At 43.3% G+C, this 15736-nt stretch overlaps 1 long non-coding RNA gene across 2 annotated transcripts; it reads left to right on the plus strand.

Annotated features, from left to right (window-relative positions):
* Window positions 1–3753: 3753 nt before the first annotated feature.
* LOC140639994 (uncharacterized) lies at window positions 3754–14983 on the plus strand. 2 transcript variants are annotated; one of them, XR_012036649.1, is made up of 4 exons: window positions 3754–4498; window positions 5045–5130; window positions 12534–12778; window positions 14715–14983. It is a non-coding gene; the product is annotated as an uncharacterized lncRNA (long non-coding RNA). The 2 variants fall into 2 exon arrangements; XR_012036648.1 differs by having other exon boundaries at window positions 3754–4098.
* The last annotated feature ends 753 nt before the right edge of the window (window positions 14984–15736 follow it).

The following is a 15736-nucleotide window of genomic DNA, read 5'->3' on the forward strand; positions in this document are numbered from 1 at the left end:
GGCAAGATCCGACAGGGTTGATATCACCAAGTCTTAAGGATCCTTTTCATGTAATTATGCATCTTTTTATGAAACAATCTGGTAAATTGTGTTATCCTGGAAGCACATGCCAAGTAGAGGTCCCCTGGGGCTAGATCAAAAGACAAGGAAGAATAAGGAATGTAGACTAATGCAAGAACAAATCAATATCTAGCCCAGAAGAGGGGCAGACTCATTGGCACCAGGGATTAGGAAAGACTGGAAGCAGAACTGGAAATCAAATCTGGAATTGCTAAGGAAGAGCAGACAAAACAAAATCTAAGGCCAGGCACTGAGGTGGCACAAACCTTGAGGGGGAGAGCACAGAGTAGGGTCCAAGTTGAAGAGGGGTGTTCAGAAGCAGGGGAGCCAATTAATGAGATGAAGGGAAACCTCTTCATTACAGTGGAATGCCAAAATGAGAGACATAGAAAATCATCATTAGATGCTAAAATTGATGGGTAAAAGTTTCATTAAAAATAGGATAATTACGTAAACAGGAAAAAAAAAAGAAAGGAAAAATAGGATAATTGCTGGGGTGCCTGGCTGACTCAGGAGGTGGAGCACATGAACCTTGACCTCAGGGTTGTGAGTTCAAGCTCCATGTTGGACATGGAGCCTACTTAAAAAAAAAATAAAAGGATATGCAATTGCACTACTAGGTATTTACCCAAAGATTACAAAAATACTAATTTGAGTACCTGGGTTGCTTGGTTGAGCATCCAATTCATGATTTCAGTTCAGATCATGATCTCATGGGATGTGGGATTAAGCCCTGTATTGGACTCCAAGCTCGGTGGGGTGTCTGCTTGAAGATTCTGTTCCACTGCGCTTCCCCCCTCTCCACCAACTCTCTCTCAAAATAAATAAATAACTTATTTATTTTTTAAAATGATTTTATTTATTTATTCATGAGAGACACCCACACACACAGAGAGGCAGAGACACAGGCAGAGGGAGAAGCAGGCTCCATGCAGGGAGCCCGACGTGGGACTCGATCCCGGGTCTCCAGGATCACGCCCTGGGCAGAAGGCAGCGCTAAACTGCTGAGCCACCCGGGCTGCCCCCGACACATAAATAATTAAAAAAAAAAAAAAAAAAAAAAACTAGTTAGAAGGGATACATGAACTCTGATGCTTATAGCAGCATTATCTACAATAGCTAAGTTACAGAATGAGCCTAAATGTCCATCGACTGATGAATGGATAAAGAAGATGTATTGTGTGTGTGTGTGTGTTTGTGTGTATATAAAGGAATATATATATATGGAATATTACTCAGCCATTAAAAAGAATAAAATCTTGTCATTTTCAACAACATGGATGGAGCTAGAGTGCAGTACCCTAAACAAAATAAGTTAGAGAAAGACAAATACCATATGATTTCACTCCTATGTGGAATTTAAGAAACAGAACAAACAATGATAGGGGGCAAAAAAAGAGAGAGGCAAACCAAAAAACAGACTCTTAACTCTAGGGAACAAACTGATGGTGACCAGAGGGGAAGTGGGTGGGGGATGGGTGAAAGAGTTGATGGGGATTAAGAATGCACTTGTGGTGAGCACCAGGTGATATATGGAATCACTGTATTATACACCTGAAACTAAAATAACACTGTATGTTAACTAACTGAAATTTAAATAATTACAGGGATGTAAAGTATGCCTCCCCCCAATTAGTTATTGAATGGGAACTATCATAACTCCACAGTTTCAGATACCACTATGTCAAGTCATCAGACCTAACATCACTATCTTGGTACACAATATCCCATATTGTGTGCCCCCAATTAGGGTGCCTGGAGAAGAGCACACTCTCAATCCTGTGATATTTCTGCCAAAAATGCATAACCTGAATCTAATCAGGAGGAAATATGAGACAAATCCAAATTGGAAGACATTCTACAAAATAACTGGCCTGTACTTTTTTAAAATGTTAGGGTCAAGAAACACAAAGAAAGGCTGAAACATGTCCCAGAATAAAGGAAAATAAACAGACCTGACAACGAAGTGCTGTGCACCATCTTGGATTTGATCCTGGACTCAGGGGAGGAAAGAAAATAAGGATGCTCTGGGGGCAATCAATGAAAGAGATAGTAGTATTGTATTAATGCTTAATTGCCTGATTGTGTAACTACATTGTTGTTATTAAGAGAATGCCTTTTTGGAAAATGAATATTGGAACAAATAGGGGCATTACATCTCCATCTTAAATGCGAGAGGAGAGTGGGAGAGAGAGTAATACAGCAAATAAGGCAAAAATGCAAACAAATGAATCAAAGGCTGTAGAAGTTCCTTGTACTGTTCTTGTAATTTTTCTGTAAAGTTGAAGTTATATCAAAATAAAAAAATCCTCCCCAAAGCAAAACAAAGCAAACAAACCTATGGGTGTGATGGGCAGCCAGGAGGCCTGTGCTTCCTGCTGGGGCAAGAGCCAGCCCCAAGAATGGCCATTCCAGGGCCTGCAGGAGGTAAGGGGTAGCCACTCTGCAGAGTAGGCTTAGCTAGCTGGAAAAAGTATTATGTAAATTCTGTCAGCGACTAGACCACAAGCTGGGGTGCAGTTCCTGGCAGGGCCACCCTGTCCTTACAGCAGAGAGGCCTTACAGCTGTTTTGTGTCAGATGATTCATAGATAACATGCAACGGAGAAGAATCATTGGCAAATGTGTGAACTGTGCTCGGATTTCATCTTTTCATAAAAAGAATTGTTGTTCAAGTCTCCTACTTTTGTTACAGCCCATCAAGAAATAGAGATGTGTTTGCATTTTTGTAAGGAGGCCTGAGTTTTTAAAATCTGGTAAAAGAGTTTAAGGTTCAAGGATTTTAAGTTAAAATCAAGGTTTTCCCATTTACTAAGAGTAGTAATTAAGGCATAAACTTACCCAATTCCTTTCCAAAGAGAAACATACATTTAAACATAATTCATTTATATCTCTTTTATACAGCCATTATTCAATGCTTGGCCTTTTGCCATGGCTCTAGAGCACAGTGATTTTTCTGTCATTTCTTTTTTTGGTGGAAGATTCTAAGAATCTCTGAATTGCTAATTATAGGATTTCCTCTGGTTTGTCCCCGGAAGCTTAACACCCTCCCTGCCCCCCCAGCAAATGCCCCACAAATCAAAGACCAATTCTCTGAAAGTAAGACAGGCTCCGTAGGTGGATATCCACTGCCTTTTCTCAAAGTAACAGGTAGCCACTCTGCGCTCCTTTCAAAATCGATCCCTCTAAGTTCTTCCTAACTTCTCATTTCTATGTCCTTTGCTGTGCCTGGAAAGAGGCCAAGAGTGACAGCAGTTTGGAGTGGAACAAACCAGAATTCACCTTCCCTCTCCCTTTGCCCACCTGTGGGCAGTGTTTCTAACTCCCATCCTGGCTCACTCCAGACAGCTGGGGAGCAGTACCTGGCCAAAATTAGAGGAGGCGCTGCCCCCCTCCTCCCGCCCCAGGAAGGCCTGGAAAGCACGACTCACTAGAGCTAGGCTGAGTCATCAGGGTGTGGAGGCTGTTGGGCCGCATTCTTGCAACATAACAAACAGAGTACAGGCAGAGAACATCTAGATTGTGGACTCTGTAAAACTTTTTCAAGGCCAGTTCACAAAGGCATTCAGTCGCTCTGTGAGCGTGAAATAAAAGGCGAAAAGAGAGAGAGAGAAAAAAAAAAAAAGAAATAAAAGGCGAGCAGAACCAAAGCCCCAGATGCAGGCCAGTTAGAACTACACCACGTCAGGTTAGTCAGTGACTGGCGGGGACAGCAGAGGAAGAGGCCTCTTCCGGGGCCTGCAGGTCCTGGCAGATGGAGGGCTCGAACCTGAGCCGAGTCTCTTGCGAGCCTCTGGTCTTCAGGTTTAACTACTCCTCGTCTTGCACACCTAGCTGGATAGAGTCTTTACCAAAGCCAAACGGAGCCCTTCATACCCCTGAAAACCAGGCAGAGAGGAGGAGTGTTTGAAACTGAGATCCGTTTGCGGGCATGATTGCTTCAGGGCTCTGAACGGGGAGACGAAGTTCCATCTTGGGGGGCGACAGCAGCGGAGAGGCAGGTGTGCTGGGACGGGAAGGCTCACGCTGACAAGCTGAGGCAGGTTTACCTTAACTCTCCCCGTCGCTCAGACCATTTCTTTCAGGCAGTGGTCCAAAGGTAGACACCTGGCCCTGAGACCAAACTAAGTGTTCAACCTTATGAGTAAATGTTTCTGATAGACCAAATGGTGGGAGCCGGCAAGGAGCAAAGAAGGTCCAGACGGATGCACTGGGTGGTGGCCACACCCTACATCCCCAAGCGGACGTCTTAAACCTGACATTTAACGAGCTATGAGACATTTGTTTTCACTCTCACCATCAAAGTATTGGGAGACAGACGCTTTCTGCCTTTTTGCCTTTGGCTGTTTTTCTCCTGTTTCCTGAGCTGGGCTGAGGGGAGACAGAGAAGAAAAGAAAGGAGAAACCCAGGAAGATGAGATACCCATTCTTTGACAAATGTCTGTTCTGCTCCTGTGCTTAGGGGGGCCTGGGCCTCACATTCTGGTCATTGTCTCTCTAAGGATGGCCAGGGACGCCTGGGTGGTTCAGTGGTTGAGCATCTGCCGTTGGCTCAGGTCGTGATCCCGGGGTCCTGGGATCGAGTTCCGCATTAGGCTCCCCACAAGGGAGTCCCTCCGCCTATGTCTCTGCCTCTCTCTCTGTGTTTCTCATGAATAAATAAATAAAATCTTTAAAAAGTAAATAAAATAGAACGAGTACAGCCAGCACCTCCATTGTGTTAAATGTCTCTGTCTGGGGCCTGTGTGCAGGCTTGCACATGTGTCACTGGCAGCAAGGAGGGCAGGTGTGGGTGTGGACAGACAGATCCAAGTCCATCTTTGCCTCTGGAAGAACAAGTTAAGAGGTGCCCCTTTCTCAAGGCAATCACACCCCCTCTCAGTCCAGTATATTTTACCACATTATGGGACACAGAAGAGATGAGAACTAGCATTTATTGGGGGCTGGTTACATGTGCTGACACTTTTGTTATGTTCTCCCAACAGCTCTGAGGCAGGTGACATAATACCCATTTTACAGATGAGGAAACTGGGGCCGTGACTTTGATAGCGTACTAGCTACCAGACCTTAGGTAAGTGGCGGAGTTACCATTGAAGCCCAGGTTGGTATGTACAAATGCCCAAATACTTTCCATCGTGCGTACTGTCCTCTGTCATCCCTGGTCCCCCCATGCTTCTTAAATCTTTCATGATTTGTCAGAGACTTCCGGGAATGATTGTCAGGCCATGATTTAGCTTCCGTCTTTTAAATATATTTTATTTGAATTTTATTTTTAAAATATAGTTGGTCTAAATAAATAAAATTAAAATAAAATATAGTTGGTCTTTGAACAACATGGGCTTGTGCTGTGCAGGTCCACTTATTCACAGATTTTTTCCCCAAGAAATACAGTACAGTACTATAAATGCATTTTCCTTATGATTTCAATGACATTTTCTTTTATCTAGCATACTTTATGGTAAGAATACAGTACATAATATATATATAACACACTAAATATGTTAACTGACTGTTGATATTATCAGTAAGGCTTTCAGTCAACAGTAAGCTATTAGTGGTTAAGTTTTTAGGAGTCAAACTTGTGGTCAGATTTTGGACTGTGTGCAGGTCAACGACTATGGATTTCATTTAAAAAATACATTTAGGGATGCCTGGGTGGCTCAGCGGTTGAGCACCTACCTTTGGCCCAGGGCATGATCCTGGAGTCCTGGGATCAAGTCCCACATTGAGCTCCCTGCATGGAGCCTGCTTCTCCCCCTGCCTGTGTATATGCCTCTCTCTGTGTTTCTCATGAATAAATAAATAAAATCTTATAAAAATAAAAATACATTTAAACTATTTTTAAAAACTATAATGAAAAACACAACAGATGGCACCTGGGTGGCTCAGTTAAGCATCCAACTCTTGATTTTGGTTTAGGTCATGAGATCAAGTCCTGCTTCTGGCTCTGTGATCAGTGAAGAGTCTACTTGGGATTCTCTCACTCCCTCTCCCTCTGTACCTCACCCTGCTCACATGCACACACTCTCTCTCTCTCTCTCTCTCAAATAAATAAATAAATCCTTTTAAAAATGATTTTATTTAAAAAAAAAATAAAAATAAAAATGATTTTATTTATTTATTCATGAGAGACACACAGAGAGGCAGAGACATAGGCAGAGACAAAAGCAGGCTCCATGCAGGGAGGGAGCCTGATGCAGACTCAATCCTGGGACTGCAGGATCACGCCCTGGGCCGAAGACAGGCACTCAACCACTGAGCCACTTAGGTGTCCCATAAATCCTTTTTTTTTTTTTTAGAGTAACAAACAAACACATAAATATATGCAGGGTACCTGTGAGACTCAGTTGGTACAGCCTGCAACTCTTGATTTCAGGGTTGTGAATTCAAGCCCCACATTGGGTGTGGAGCCTATGTTAAAACAAATAAACAAACAAACAAAAAACATGTTAGCTAGCTAGCAAATTCTAACACATAACACAATAGAAACAATGGCACATAAATTTCTGCTGACAGGTTTTTGAACTAATCGAGTCTTCCCTTCTTTTCTCTCTCTTTCTCTTTCTCTTTTGGCTAATAGAGATTTGAAGTATAATTTGCCTACAGTAAAATGCACAATTCTTAAGTGTACAGCTCCTAAATTTTTGCACATATGTATTCCATAAGATCACTAAGCATATCAAGGTTTACACAATGTCCAGCACTCCAGAAAGTTCTCTTTGCCCCTTTCAAGTCATGAGCCCTTGCCACCCATCACTAATCGGACTCTATTACCATACCCTAGTTAGTCATAGGCCATTGATTAGGAAGTTTATGGGAGTGTACTGGCCTTTTATATCTGTTCCAAGAATGCAGTGCTCAGTCAACACGAGGCTCAGAAACATGTCCCTGTTAGGCCTCAGTAGGCTTTCATAACTGAATACATAACCTGTTAGATGGTTCTACTGTTTATAAAAAGTGTTGGGTAGGGATCCCTGGGTGGCGCAGTGGTTTAGCGCCTGCCTTTGGCCCAGGGCGGGATCCTGGAGACCCGGGATCGAATCCCACGTCGGGCTCCCGGTGCATGGAGCCTGCTTCTCCCTCTGCCTATGTGTCTGCCTCTCTCTCTCTCTCTGTGTGACTATCATAAATAAATAAAAATTAAAAAAAAGAACTTAAAAAAAAAGTGTTGGGTATTTCATGTCTGACTTTCACATCTAGGAAAATAAATTCAACAATCTTGATAATTTGATTTAGAAATTTAAAAATGTTCTGGTATTCCTTTCTCAAACCTCTGGATTTGTTTATACAATAGATGACAAAGTAAGCTGATTTAAAAAATATATATGTATTTGTTTACTCTCTGCAACTAAAATACAGACACAGACAAATGCCAAGCTTGATCTCAAGATTGCAATAGGTTGATTGCAATAGTATAGGTTATACCTATACTAATTATTCTAAATTTTGGTATCCATCAAAACAGTAATTTTCCCTCATATATTAACTTTATAAGTAAGTGCTAAATAAATTTTAACTTAAAAATGGGGGTGCCATTTTTAAATTTAAAAAAATGGGGTGCCTGGTTGGCTCAGTCAGTAGAGCATCTGAGTCTTGATCTCAGGGTCCTAAGTTTGAGCCCCATGTTGAGCTGGAACCTACTTTAAAAAATATAATGAAGTGAAATCTTTTAAAAAATGTATACAAAAAATAAACTTAAAAATGTATACAAATAAATTATTTTATAAATTTTTTTTAATTTTTATTTATTTATGATAGTCACACAGAGAGAGAGAGAGAGAGAGAGAGAGGCAGAGACACAGGCAGAGGGAGAAGCAGGCTCCATGCACTGGGAGCCCGACGTGGGATTCGATGATTCGATCCCGGGTCTCCAGGATTGCGCCCCGGGCCAAAGGCAGGTGCCAAACCGCTGCGCCACCCAGGGATCCCCATTATTTTTAAGTTATGGTTCATATAACATTTGTCTGAAGAAGTTATATTAATAAAATGTTTGCAATCCACATCCTAGGACATAATTTGTCTGGGTATAGGGAGTTGGCCCTTGGAGAAGTTATATTTTTTTCTTCCTGATGTACGATTTACTTCAGGCCTACATTCTTCTGGACTGCCTGGGGTTTTTTTTCTATTCAGTTGGAAGCACTTTCTTTATTTGTGAAAGCAATGGAAACAAAGTGGTTAACACTCCACCACCTTCCCCAAGAGAGGCCTACCTGTTCCCTTCCTTTGTAAAACTGGTTTTAGAAAGCTCCTTTTTTTAGTATGTGTGTGTGTGTGCGCGCGTGTATTATTAACAGTGATGAGGATTGTAATTCTTGCTCCCTGTGGGTAAAAATTACTTTTCTATTGTTCAAGAAAAAGACCATTTTCAAAAATCATTTCCTGAGAAAAAGTGGGGGTAGGAAGGCCTCGGCGTGAGGGCAGTGAGTCATTAGAAGGCAGCTTGGAAAGAACACGGGCCTGTGGGCGTGAGCTGAAGCCTTGCTTAATCCTCACAGGACTCACATAAGTGAGCAGAATGGTATGTCAGGCCCTTCCAACCAGAGAAAAGGACCTAGTGAGAGGTCCAGACCCAGTGGAGGTCTGGGATGGTGGTCAGCTGGGGGCTGTTAGAGGTACAGGTAGAAGGCAAACAGGTCCTAGGACATTGGCTGGGACCACTTAGCTGCTAGAAAAGTGAGGTCCAGAAAGTTACTTGGACTGTCTGAAGTTGAACTTAAGGCAGGACCAACTTGGGTAACACACACCACAAGCATATGGCACAGGGACGGGACCTGGTCCATGCAAAGAAGGGCAACTCTGGTTGGCATGGGGGCCTGAGCCTTTGAGAAGAATCCCTGGGGTCTCAACGTGAGCTAGTTTCAAACAACTGCAGAACAGACAGCCGAAGGGCAACCAAGAAGCCCTAACCAGAGCAAAAAGTGAGTAGTTTCTTGAAGAGGCTGCACAGCCCACAATCAGGCATCTAGAGCAACCCAATTCTGCTCTTGTCTAAAATTGGAGATTATTGGGAGCCGGGGTGGCTCAGCGGTTGGACGTCTGCCTTTGGCTCAGGGTGTGATCCCAGAGTCCCGGGATTGGGCTCCCAGCGTAGAGCCCGCTTCTCCCTCTCCTGTGTCTCTGCCTCTCTCTCTCTCTCTCTCTCTCTATCATAAAAAAAATAAATAAAATCTTTTAAAAAATTGGAGATTACGACTCTAGCATCCAACCCTGAGGCAGTGGATGAGTAGGAGGATGATTTTCTAGATAAAACCTAGACCAGCAAGTCTCACCAGAACTTCTAGAAAGGAATTAGGGATGTGGGGGTGTGAGATGCCTGGTCCCACTCACCCCAAAGGATGACATCACCAGCGACTTACTCTAAGTTTCGTTGTGGTTAACTGCCCAGTCATTTGCAAACTTTCTTATTTTCTATTTCTCAGTAATTAGCAGTACATTGCCATGATTAAGAGTGATCAAGAAATCAGACTGCCTGGCTTCATACTACAACTTTACCACTTACTAATTGTGTGAACTTGGTTTTTAAGTGTCCTCAAGTTTCTAATACTTTATCTGTGATGTTGGAATAATGATAGGACCTTCATGAGGTAAATATGATTGCATAAAATCACACTGTCAAGAAATCCCTTGGCACAAGATGGGGGTTCAATAGGGGGTTCAATAGATATTTGGCTGGGGTGATGGTGAGAGTGGAAATATAGCAACAGGACAAACCAAGCAGCAGTCATGGACTCATCTCAGGGGTGGGAGAGTAGAAGATAGGGAGGTCGTGCCCTGCAAGCTTGGGTGCCAATGGAATCTGACAGGAAGAGCTTCCTACTATGTTTAATCTCTGGGCTCCTCACCATGCAAGTCGGTTCCCGTAAGCCCACCGACAGCTTTGGAAGTCCTCCCTTACTTCAGGTCTTCTTTGCACTCGAGCCATCTCAGTGGATTCTTTTGCCTGCTGGGACCCTGACTGATCCTGTAGCTGATGGTGGTTGCGTGTATTTCCATCTGTCTTTTGTGCTGGTCCTCAAACCAGCCCCCCCACCCAACTTCCCCCCCTTAACAGCATTTCTCCAAGAACCTGAGTGTGACTTTCACTCAACCCTGACTGGTTTTTCCCTCCCTCTGAGCCCCCCCCAATGCTAGTCTCCACATCCTGAGACTCTTACCCTACAAAACCTTTCATGCTTTCCCCTTCTTTCTCTTCCTAGTTAGATCCTTCTTACTGCCCACTTGGACTATGACAAGAGCATCCCAACTAGATTTCCAGCCTCCAGGATCCTCCCCTGCATCCATAATTCAGCCTATGATTTGTCCCCAGATAAATCTTAAAACTAGGGCTTTCAAACTTTTTTGGCTATGACACACAGTAAGAAATATATTTTACTTCATAACCCAGTACCCACATACAAAACTTACAAAGCAATACTACACTCCAGCATTTTTTAATTTATGACCCAAGAAATTGACTTTGTGACCCACTAATGGGTCATACCCCACAGTTTGAAAACACAGCCCAAACAGTTTCAATTATGTCATCATCCCAGTGAAAGCTTTCAATAGTCCCCATCATTGATTGAATTTACTATAAGTTTTAACCTGGCATTAAGCAATGCTATAGGTGACCTCAACGTCTAAACATTTCTCACTCTACCTCCATTTATGTCACTTAACCTCTCCGGTCCTTGATAGTCTAATATATAGAATGGAAACAAAAATGTCTTCCCAGCCTGACGGCCAGGGGTAGACCAGATGACCCATTCAGTTTCCTCTCTAAGAGCTGAGTCTGGGATTGTAAGTGCACAGTAGCCAGTAACCAGACATGTCTCCTCTCTGGTCTCCACTCTTCCACCTCTGCATATGTCTTTGTTTATGTTGTTCCCTTCGGTCATCTTTCTCCATCTCCCTCTGCCTTCCTCTGCTGAAATCCCATCAAAGTTCAGCAAGAGCAAAGGACACAAAAAGGAAAGGCCAGAACATATTCAAGGAATGCAATTAGTCCGCTAAGGGTGGAGCCACTAAGGCCGCTATGTTATGCACTGGTGGGAAGAAGGATAAAACTAATACGGTGGCCAAGGCTAGCCCATGCCAAGCTGAGACCTTCAGGCTGAAATTTGTTATTCTTTTAGACTTTTTTTAATTTAAATTTGATGTATTAACATATAGTGCATTATTAGTTTCAAAGGTAGAGTTCAGTGATTCATCAGTCGTATATAACACCCAGTGCTCATTATAACATATGCCCTCTTAAACTCTATCATCCAGTAACCTATCCCACATCAGGCTGAGGTCTTATCTGAATTTAGAGGCCATGGAAGTCATTAATGGTTTCAGAGTAGGTGTGACATGATCAAAGGTAAGAGATTATTTCTTTTTTTTTTTTTTTTAAGATTTTATTTATTTATTCATGAGAGACACACAGAGAGAGGCAGAGACACAGGCAGAGGGAGAAGCAGGCTCCATGCAAGGAGCCCGACGTGGGACTCGATCCCGGGACTCCAGGATCATGCCCCGGGCCAAAGGCAGACGCTCAACTGCTGAGCCACCCAGGTGCCCTAAGAGATTATTTCAATAGTAAAACTGACATAGCCTGGATGTATTAGGATAGGACAGGTGGTATCAGGATGGGATAGACCAGGGATGGATCTGAGAGATCCAGACAGATAGCATCTAGGAGATCAGCTTTGGCCACAGATAAGCATCCTGGAGAGCAGAAGGAACATAGAGTGTCAAGGTACAAGGAGCAGACTGAGGAAAGGGCCAAGAAGATGCCTAGCTTCTGCTGGCTCTGGTAGCACACTGCAGAGACACAGTCAGGGACTGGGACTCAGGGGCAGGTGGCCAGTCCCTGAGACGGCTGGTGACAGCAAAGCTTCTGGCATAAAAGAAAAGGAACCACCTTTTACTCAGGTCCTGTTTGTGACCGTTCCTCTGTCAAGCACCTTCACACTTGTCTCTGTGACTCCAAAGCTTGAAGTCTGAAAGACATCAAACTGTTGTCAAAGTCTCTGAGGACAAGAAGCAAATACTTTCTTCTCTGGGGACCTAGTGCAATGCTCACTAAGTCTAGATAAATATTCGTTGGTTTGAATTAAAAAGGGATTATTTGTTCCTATCACCCCCTAAGATATCACTGCTTGCTTGTCTGTCTTCACTGGGGATTCTTGGTGTTCTGGGCCTTACACTGTTTACCTGAATGCCTGTATACCAAAGCTCGGGGGCTAACTATATTGATACTTTGAATTCATTAACCTCAGTGTATTTCTAGATGAAAGGTTTGAGGTGCAGCTTCAGTGACTGATGATGTGTAAACAGCCAAGGGAGAAATGAGGGCTACTATTGTCTTTCATCCCAAAGGCCTTGGGGATAGTGAAAGCTCAGCTCTGTGGCCAAACATAAACTATAAATCCTTATGAGATTTGTTTCCCCCACACACAGACGGAGAAACCAGGACTATTATTATTTCTCTTTTCATGTGCTCTCTTCCAGATACGCCATAAACATCTTGGTCTCCCCACCACCACCCAAGGTGCTCTGCAGATGGGTGGAACCATTCAAGGAGCCCCGGGTGTTAGGAGGAAGCTGAGTCTCATGCTGCTGGATCTGTGTGGACCCCACTGTCATTCTGGCAGCCCCAGCACAGGTGGGAGAAGTTGCCTGTGGTCACGGCGCTCCTGGGGGCAAACAGGGCTATGTGTGCCTGCCAGGAAGAGGCTGTAGAACGATTTCTCTTGGTAAGCTCTCCATAAACCTGTATTATTCAGAATGTACAGCTCCTACTTATTCAGTCCACACTTACCTAAAGCCCCTTTGCTAGCAGGAAAGCAGAGGGAAGGCAGATCCATGGCACTTTTGAGGCTCCAGGTGTACTTTAAAAATGGGCACGTGACTAAACAAGATTTTAAAATCATAGTATATTTTATAGTTTGTGTATTTATTTACTTGTTTGTTCTTTTAAAATTAGAGTTATATAAAGAACATTGTCCTTTTTTTCTCTCCTGAAAGCACAACTTTGTGTCTGAATTCATAACTTCACTTGCAGACAGCACAAAAGGTCAAATTGAAGGCTCTTTATGAATATGGGACCTGGATCTCTTGCCCTCAATCCCACCCTCGAGTGCCCTTTGTCCTCTACCAGGCCCTAATGTGCAAAGGACTGAATTGCAAGTCCTCCTGGCTTTGACCAAAGCCACACTATCCACTGCTTCCCTTCAACTACAGAGGCTCCCTCTGACTTCAAATTGAGACTGGAGCTTTGATCTACCTGAGGGGCTACACCCAGATTCAAGACTCCATACTTGTCTGAAGCAAGTTGCCTGGGTGGTGAGAGCCTCTACTGCCAACTCAGCCAATAAACTGTGCTTCTTGGCTTCAGTTCCATCTATGATTTCCCCACATGCACTAAAATTGTGAGAACGCCCTATTTCTAAATGCTGGGACACGCTTACCTGTAGCAGCAGGAAAGGAAGGGATTTCCCCAGAGAGACTAGTTTGCTTGGGCACATAAGAAACAACTCTAAACCCACTGAGCTAGGACTAGGAGGTGCCCTGATGTCCAAACACAAAAGCACATGATTTGATTTCCACTGTGATAATATGGGGAACTGCCAGCACCCTCTTTTGAAAAACAGCCGAAGAGACCTCACCCAAAACATTAGGGCATATGCTTTACAGGATACCAGCTTTAGGGAACAGGGGTCAAGGGACCCATTTTTTTGGACTCTGCTTCTTCATCAGCTTTAGGGGGACTGACACTGGAAGCTTCTGCAAAGCCAATTGACTTATGAGTCAAAACCTTGCTGGGTTTTCCTTACTCAGATTTTTCCTCTAAGAATTTCATACCTGTTTCAAAAGATTAAAGGACTTAGCCTCGACCATACAATCCCCGTAAAGAACAGGGGTTCCATCCCTTCTTGAAGTGGGAAATCGGAAGTCCTAGGGCCTGTTTCGTGTCCCTGAGATGCTAATTCCTACCCCAGAGTTCACTGATGTTTGACATATAAAGAGGTGGTGAGAAATGGGGAGTGACACTGCCTACAAAACTCAGCAGCCTGTGAATTACTGATGTGTAAAAGTGCCTACACTTCAGAAAAAGCAGATAAGCAGATGAGAAAGAGCAGAGGGAATAACATAGAATTTATAATATCATGAAAGGAATAAAAATATTTCTTCATATCAATCTCATCTTAATTATAAAGAGGCACAAATGACGATGTTGCTGTCGCGACTCTTTTTTGGCAAACAGCTATATAATTTTGTTTCCTCATAGGCTATGGCAAAGGGAAAACATTTTTAAAAATTGTTTTAATCTCAAGGGGAAGGAAAAGACACGGTGGAAGGAATACTTTTTGCCCAGACCTGATCACACTTATGTTTTAAAAAGCAGTGCACCTCTAAAGCGTACTTATTCTAGAAAGCTTCTGCAGACCGTATCAATGCTAGAAAACAGAGGTGGTTACTTTGTAATTATCTTGGGTGTTAGTTCTTGAAGGAAGAGAAAATTATAAAGGAAGTAACAACTCCATCACTCATGATTGGCCTTCAGAAATCCTCATATGACTTTTAGTGTGTATTTCTAAAGGAAATCATGACTTCTCTTTCTTTGCTATAAGAGTGAAAATTCTGGTAGAATTTTTTGTTGTTGTTGTTTTTGTTTTTGTTTTTTTGTAGAACTTTTATATGAATTGTGGTGAATTCATCGATTGCCAGCTAAAAATGATTTTCTCCATCCCCTACCACCAAGAACAGTAGCCCTAGTGACCCCTTCCTTCACGTCTAAGAAAAAGCAATGTCATTCAGCCATTCATTCACTTGATTTATTGTGTATTTATTCAGTGCCTGGTGTTTTACTAGGTGATGGGGATAAAATAGTGACCAAAAAAGCCTTGGACTAGCGGAAAGGATCACACCAATAAACGTGAAATTACAGTCTGGAATAAGTGTCTGTTCTTTCCAAGGACTCCTCTTTGTTCTTCTTTTTTTTTTTTTTTTTTATAAATTTTTACTTATTTATGATAGTCACACACAGATAGAGAGAGAGAGGCAGAGACACAGGCAGAGGGAGAAGCAGGCTCCATGCACCGGGAGCCCGACGTGGGATTCGATCCCGGGTCTCCAGGATCGCGCCCTGGGCCAAAGGCAGGCGCCAAACCGCTGCGCCACCCAGGGATCCCTCCTCTTTGTTCTTAATACATCTCTTCTTGCTTCCGGGGCATACCTGCTGCATCCCCTCCCCAGCTTCCATCTCCGGTTCCCCTGATCTTTCCCATCCATCAGCAACACGCTTTGGTTTGTTCCCTTCACCCTGCATCCAAAACCTTGCCAGAATAGGTTTATATACCTCACCTTCTTTTAAGCCACCAAACTACGTAAGTTGGTTCCCACCCAACCCATACTTTCAAAAATGCTCTCTCAAGCCTGAGGACAAGGATCTCCCCATTACCCAATCCACCCTGCAACCTCATCATTGCTCTGGACTCTCTCTGCAGCGTCTAACACCCCTGACCACCTCCATCTGCTAATGTTCTTTCCCTGCCAGACAGTGCTGTCTTCTTTCTCCTTACAATGCTGAAGGGCTGGAGTTCCCAGGATTCCAACCTGAGTCCTCCTCCATTCTATCCTGGGAGATGGTGTTCACTTTCCATGCCTCAATGATGCTCCTTCTGATCAGAGCCTCAGTGTATTCTCCTGAG

The sequence above is a fragment of the Canis lupus genome, chromosome 9, assembly GCF_048164855.1.
Source record: "Canis lupus baileyi chromosome 9, mCanLup2.hap1, whole genome shotgun sequence".
Lineage (NCBI taxonomy): Eukaryota > Metazoa > Chordata > Mammalia > Carnivora > Canidae > Canis > Canis lupus.